Source organism: Macrobrachium nipponense, chromosome 24 (genome assembly GCF_015104395.2).
Source record: "Macrobrachium nipponense isolate FS-2020 chromosome 24, ASM1510439v2, whole genome shotgun sequence".
In the NCBI taxonomy this organism is placed as follows: Eukaryota; Metazoa; Arthropoda; class Malacostraca; order Decapoda; family Palaemonidae; genus Macrobrachium; species Macrobrachium nipponense.
The window spans coordinates 3,088,064-3,095,494 of NC_061091.1; the positions used below are offsets into that span (position 1 = coordinate 3,088,064).

Sequence of the window (7,431 nt, forward strand, 5' to 3'; positions counted from 1 at the left end):
TCCATAAAGTCCCAGTACCATTCAGATCAATAAATACTTGTAATGGTACTGGGACTTTATGGACGCCCTGTATTTTTAATTTCAGTCATCAACAGGTGTTTCTTTTCTTTTTTTACTCTCAGTCACCGACAGGTGTTTCTCTTTTACTTTCAGTCACCGACAGGTGTTTCTCTTTTACTTTCAGTCACCGACAGGTGTTTCTCTTTTACTTTCAGTCACCGACAGGTGTTTCTCTTTTACTTTCAGTCACCAACAGGTGCTGATCAAAACTTTCGGATCGCTGAGACAGAGAGTACTGTGGAAATGGGACGAAGAGTCCATGCCTGGAATGCTACCAAATGTGCGAGTGGCAAAATGGCTGCCACAGCAGGATATTCTCGGTTAGTGAATTCACTGATTGTGTTTTCGTTCTTCGTGTTACGTTAATTTTACGCTATTCACTGGGTCTTGCATGGAAATAATCACTCGGTGATGTATTTCAGGTGGTATATTAAACTATTTATGGCAGGTCTGGATATTTCACTCATTACCTGCCTTTTGTATTTGTTTTTGTTTGTAAGTTGCTTTTACGTTGTATGGAACCAGTGGTTATTCAGCAACGGGACCAACGGCTTTACGTGACTTCCGAACCACGTCGTGAGTGAACTTCTATCACCAGAAATACACATCTCTCACTCCTCAATGGAATGGCCGAGGATCGAACCCGCGACCACCGAGGTGGAACGTTAATACCATACCAACCACGCCGCTGAGGCGCTTCCTTTTGTATTTGTAGACCAGTTGATTATTTTGATAATCGTGTTAATATGGTTCTGAAGAGAAGAACAACACATCAAGAGAAGTGATGGCCGTGGAGGTGGATGGAATACGAAGGAGAGGAAGACCTAGGACCAGGTGGAGAGATTGGATGAGAGGTGATATGAGGGAGAAGGGAGTATGGGAGGAAATAACACAGGACAGAGGTAGATGGAAGAGACTCATTAAAAACGGCGACCCCGAATAGGGATAAAGCTGGGAAGAAGAAGAAGTTAATATGTTTCTTGTGATCATGTCAGGGACTGTTATTTGTAACTTAAAATTTCAAAAGTAGCTTGTAACCGGGGGAAAATAATAATGTTCAAGCTATAATCATAGAAAAAACCCACTCAGATCCTCGTATTTCTTGTTATTAGGAGTTAAAAAGATAATATCAAACCTCATGGGGTGTTGCACTGTAGGCAATACTAAAGATTCTTTGCAGCGTCCCTTCGGCCCCTAGCTGCAACCCCTTTCATTCCTTTTACTGTACCTCCGCTTATATTTTCTTCTATCTTGCTATCCACCTTCTCCTAACAATTATTTCATAGTGCAACTGCTTTGAGATTTTCCTCTAGTTTCACTCTTCAAACCTATACCTACTCTTAACTTCCTTTCCAGCTCTGAATGACCTCATATACGTAGGTCCCAGTGCTAGGCCTAGTCTCTATATTCCATTCAATTCATACTGAAGAGAAACTATTAGCTTATTTTGTAAGTTTTTCAAACTGCCTAATCTTCCCCAGGTCACCCCCAAACTTCGCCTCTTCATAACCTACGAGGATCTGCTGAGCTAGATCTGGAATCGGTGTATTACGGGAGACCCTTGCTGTGTATTCCTATCATTCGACCAAAAGACCAAAATAAGGGAAGTGGAGCTCCAGGGCTGGGGCAAGACACTCCTGTGGCAGAGGATCTTACCGATGGCAGACTCCTAGAAGAGATCCTGTCTCTCATGAATAACAAGACGTAAGGGAATTTCTCTTGGCTGTACAATGTCAACATCGGTTTCATTAAAGTCCGCCATGGTGATGGTTATGGGTCGAGGCAATGCCTTTACAACGGCGCCTCTTAATCTTAAGAGTTATTTTTAATTGTTGAGCTCTTTCATTCTTTTTTTTCTTTTTTTTCCACGTCATGTATCAGGTGTCTTTTCTTATTTCATTATGATCTGTAAATAGAAATTTTCCAACGATAGAACTTTCATTCTCTTCATAAGGTTGCTGAAGTCCAATTGCTTTAATGCGTTCTTCTTTGTAAGTATAACAATATAAAAGGAAATTAAATATATCTCCTTCTGTATTCTTTTTCTTTTTGTTATATTTAAATGTAGTGAGTTGGCTCTGGCTCTAAAGAGAAGTATCGAACCAAAAGTGTTGTCATAAATTTCTTCATCTTTTATTTCTCTTTTCCACATCTTATATATAATTATGGTCACTTTATTTTCCAAGTCTTCTTTCCACTTCACTTTGTCCCAGATTCGCTTTTGTCCTTTATTTATTTTGGACATTCCTTCCAATTTTCTTAAATTGATCTTAATTTCATGCACGTACTTTTCCACTGTTTTCCACCATTTTCTTTCCTTTTCTTGCATATCTATAATTATTTTCTTCAGTAACTCTTTCCGTCCATTTATAATATTATTTACATAACTTGGCTTTCCACTTATAAATCTGCTTTTCATGGAAGATGCTTCTATCTCCACCCTTAATGTGGCTACTACTGTACTTCTACAAGCTCATAATATTTTTCTATAAACCCCATTCTCTATTCGTTGCAATTTTTCTATTTCTTTATCTGTTAAATTAATCACATTGGCGCCACACCGGCAATCACTGTTAACTGCACGATGTCGACATTGGTTTCATTAAAGTCCGCCATACAGGCAATCACTGTTAACTGCACAATGTCGACATTGGTTTCATTAAAGTCAGCCATACTGGCAATCACTGTCAACTGCACAATGTCGACATTGGTTTCATTAAAGTCCGCCATACTGGCAATCACTGTCAACTGCACAATGTCGACATTGGTTTCATTAAAGTCCGCCATACTGGCAATCACTGTCAACTGCACAATGTCGACATTGGTTTCATTAAAGTCCGCCATACTGGCAGGCACTGTCAACATGAGCCCAGATACATAAACCACCGCCTTTCCTTCAGTATCCTAAAGTCCTCCATTCGTTACAGAATGCATGATATAGCACGGCAGAGATCTAGCCGAGGACTCCGAAGGAAACGGACTTGTTCTGGAGCCCAATTGCTGAGATGCCATGATGCGTTGCCCTAATTATTCCCGTACCCTTGGCTGCCTTATGCAGAGATACAGCGTCGTATTACATCATCTTCAGAGTGTGCGCGAAGGAAGGAGGGGAGAGAGAATGACCGAGATGAGGAATGAAAACTAGCTTAAGCAAACAGATTACATCGGTATATTGTAGTTGGTAAGGTCACGACGAGAGAATTACTGGGTCAAAGTTCGCATAATTTGAAAGTCTTTACAGAGGAAAGTGCGAAGTAAATAGAACGGCAGGGATGATCAGATGGAAGCTCAAACCAGAGTGCACAATGAGGCGAGTGGCACATTGTGCGGGTGCTGGTTAAGTATGCTGTCTACCAACCAACTTCTGGTTAAGTATGCGGTCTACCAAAATACTTCTGGTTAAGTATGCGGTCTACCAACAAATTTCTGTCAAATCTGTTAATTGGTTTTAAAATTTCAGAAATATAACCTAGATATGGTAACTGGGTAGTAGACCTGCCAACTACGCAACAACATTCAATGGCTTTAAAATTCAAAACTATTACCATTTTAGAATACAATTGTTTAAGTAACTACTCGACCTTCCAAAACCTTTATATTTTTAGTCAAATGCTTCAATTTTAGTTTACTGCTACTAGAGTCAAAGAACATTGCTTGGAAGTACCCTCAAGTTTCACCATGCGTGCTAAAGATTTCTACAAGATAATTGAAAGTGAAGAGAGTGCAGTTGATTTTTTAAGAAACCATGATCTGATCAAATCAATACAAGATGCTGATCCGTGTCACAAGTGTGGATCTGTAATGCAGAAAAATAAGAAAAGGGATCGAGGTGGTGATTTTAGACCGATTTCAAGATGCCCAAAGAAAGGATGCCAAGCTCTGTCAAGGTCGGAAATGAATTTTTTCATTACATAGATCTTAATAACCGTGTGAACTGCAGGTTAGAATTATGTGAAATACTGTAGTTAATTTTCTATTTTATATCTGATACGTCTGTGGAAATTACCGTCACGCTAACGGGGGAGGCTCTCCAAGCCTACAATTATAGACTGGTTCAATGTGTGTCGTGAAGTATGTGGATGTATACTTTCAAAAAGGGAACCAATGATTGGAACAGCAGAGGAGCCAATACAGATCGACGAGGCCCAATTCGCCATCAGAAGACAGCGATGCTGATAGACAGAATAATAGAAATCACGGAGCTAGAATTAGTGGACCCTGGGTGTTTGGCCTAAAAAGAGGTTTGGACTGCAGATACTTTCAAGTTCATAAGCGCGATATAAATACTCTGATACCAATAATTCAGAGGGAGTGCCAGGCTGGATCATTTATTCATTCGGATGAGTGGCCTGCATATGACTGCCTAAATACCCTTGGATACATTCATCAAACAGACAATCACCAAAGACAATATGTGGATCCTACAACTGGTGCGCATACACAGACAATAGAACGTTCTTGGTTGGGTGCTAAAATTGATATTCTAAGAAAGAAAAGAGGTGGTCCTACTCATATGCTTCAATCTCATCTAAACGATTTTTGTTGGAAAGTTTCTAAGAAAAACTGAAAATGACTTGTTTATAGATTTCTAGAAATCATATTATATATTATCACATAATATTCTTTGTAATTTCCATTTGGTTAAGGTACAAAGACTCCTAACTTAGATGTTTGGCTATTATATATATATATATATATATATATATATATATATATATATATATATATAAATATATATATATATACTCCTAACTTAGATGTGGCTATTATGGCTATATATATATATATATATATATATTACTAAACAAGATAGGAAAATCATTACATTCACAATATTCTTTTTAATTTCCATTTGTTTTAGGTACAAAGTCTATAACTTAGATGCCCATGGTTGTCGCTGGCGACATCGTTCGCGCTGATGACGTGGCTCATCTTCAGAACACTTCTCGTGCAGTTATATGGTTCCTCTTCCGGAAAGTGAAAGCTAAACAAGATTATGTCCAGTCAAGAGAAGGCGGTCTCTGCGACACACTATCTTATGTAAATGCGTTCACAGACATTCATAGAATCATAGACATACTGCAAAATAATTGTCATCTCCACACTGTTACAACACCAAAAGATATCACGTCTATACTGTTTTTTTCCATCTGTCCATCCGCTTGTAGTGTTTTCGCATGGTAACACTGCGTCCCGGGCTTTAAATAGTTACGCTATGTGTAAGTTTTAGGTAAATAAAAGGATGGCTGAGTGTACATTTTCAACTGAAAAGTGTTTTAAGAATTCACTGTATGCGAATTACACCGTTAATATTCGAAATAGGATATTATTTAAGGCCCGGGACGCAGTGTTACCATGCGCAAACACCACAGGCGGATGGACAGATGAAAAAAAACAGAGTATAGATATCGCTGTCCTAATATCATTGTAGCCTATAGGTTTTTAAGCTTAAAAATCTATGTTCTAACTGCATCTTCGTTCTAGCAACTTGCCACCTTCTGTAACTTGTCTTGCCAATTCCATTTGTTGGCTCTACACTACAGTACCAATCCTTTACATACCTTTGGCATTCAGTCTTGATAGCTTGAATATATTCTTTTTTTCATCTGTCCATCCGCCTGTGGTGTTTGCGTATGGTAACACTGCGTCCCGGGCTTTAGATAGTTACATTGCTTACATTCAACAATAATAATAATATTCTGTTTCGAATATTAACGGTGTAATTCGCATACTGTAATTTATTAAAACACTTTTCAGTTGCAAATGTACTCCCAGATATCCTTTTATTTACCTAAAACTTACACATAGCGTAACTATTTAAAGCCCGGGACGCAGTGTCACCATACAAAAACACCACAGGCGGATGGACAGATGAAAAAAAAAAAAAAAACAGAGTATAGGTATCGCTGTCCTAATATCATTGTAGCCTATAGGTTTTTAAGCTTAAAAATCTATGTTCTAACTGCATCTTCGTTCTAGCAACTTGCCACCTTCTGTAGCTTGTCTTGCTGATTCCATTTGTTGGTTCTACACTACAGTACCAATCCTTTACATACCTTTGGCATTCAGTCTTGATAGCTTGAATATATATATATATATATATATATATATATATATATATATATATATAGATATATATATATATATATATATATATATATATATATTAGGGTCTTGTGCCTTGTATGATAAGGCGCCCTATGAGGTAATGTTAGACTAGCGATAATCTTACGCTAAGTCGGTTGGTATTGCACTTCCATCTTCAATGGAGTGTCTGGGGGTTTGTAGATCATTTACGAAGTCGGTATTATCTTGTTGGTTATTACGACGATGTGTTAAACTCATGGTGAGGAGGTTTTCTTGTAGAAAACACTAAGTAAAAAAATTATATATTCTTCTGAAGTTTTACATGGTGAAGATCAGATATGATGTACAAGTCTTCTAATAACGATAGCTTGATCGCTTCTGCCAATGATGATGGCTAATCCTATTCCTCTACATGATAAAGCTTAGGTAAAGAGGTACAGGTCTTCTAATGACGATAGCTAACTCTCTTCTGCCCGTCTTCCATCTCTGTTACAAGTTATGAAGGAACAGACAGTAGTTCGAACATATGAACATACAATCCAAATGACATAGTTTCATACGAACACACAATCAAAATGAGACACGCTACAGATCACGTAGGCGGTAGTTGTCTCAAGCAGGGAGCTTGGACTGTTTCAAAACAAATGAATGACCACAGATGACGGCATGTCAACTTAGCCTACATACTTATTGTATACGTCATCTTTAGCGTCTCTAGTCTGATCACATTCCTGCAAGCAATCTTTTATATATATGGACTAACATTCCATATTTTTATTATGTAAACACTTACATCAGCTCGGTCAGCTACCAAAACCAACTACTGAATATTACTCAAACTTGACTTGCATTTGACTTATAGGAGTGTGATACAGACACTATGTGAATATATATATATATATGATATATTATATATATATATATATAGATATATATATTATATATATATTAGTAAATAAAAATTCATGGTGTACATGAATTGATTCAAGTAATAAAATATAAAACAATGATATTGGTAAATAATAGTGATCACGTGATATATAATGATACAGTTTTTCACTTCATTTCATTAAGATACATATGCTACAGAAAATACTAACGTACTCTGATAATTGCATAGAATGAAAATTAACATGATAAAAAATCATATTTTAACTGATAAAAAATTACATATATGAATTGATAACATTATTAATGTTAATGCTGATTGATTCGTTGATCTTTATGCTAAATGTTATATATCTGATTCATTAATTCATATACTAACTCATAAATAACTGCAGA

At 37.1% G+C, this 7,431-nt stretch overlaps 1 long non-coding RNA gene across 1 annotated transcript; it reads left to right on the plus strand.

Moving 5' to 3' along the window:
- The first annotated feature begins 264 nt into the window (after positions 1 to 264).
- On the plus strand, positions 265 to 4,557 carry LOC135203673 (uncharacterized). The gene is made up of 3 exons (XR_010311989.1): positions 265 to 380; positions 1,542 to 1,764; positions 2,988 to 4,557. It is a non-coding gene; the product is annotated as an uncharacterized LOC135203673 (long non-coding RNA).
- Positions 4,558 to 7,431: the final 2,874 nt, after the last annotated feature.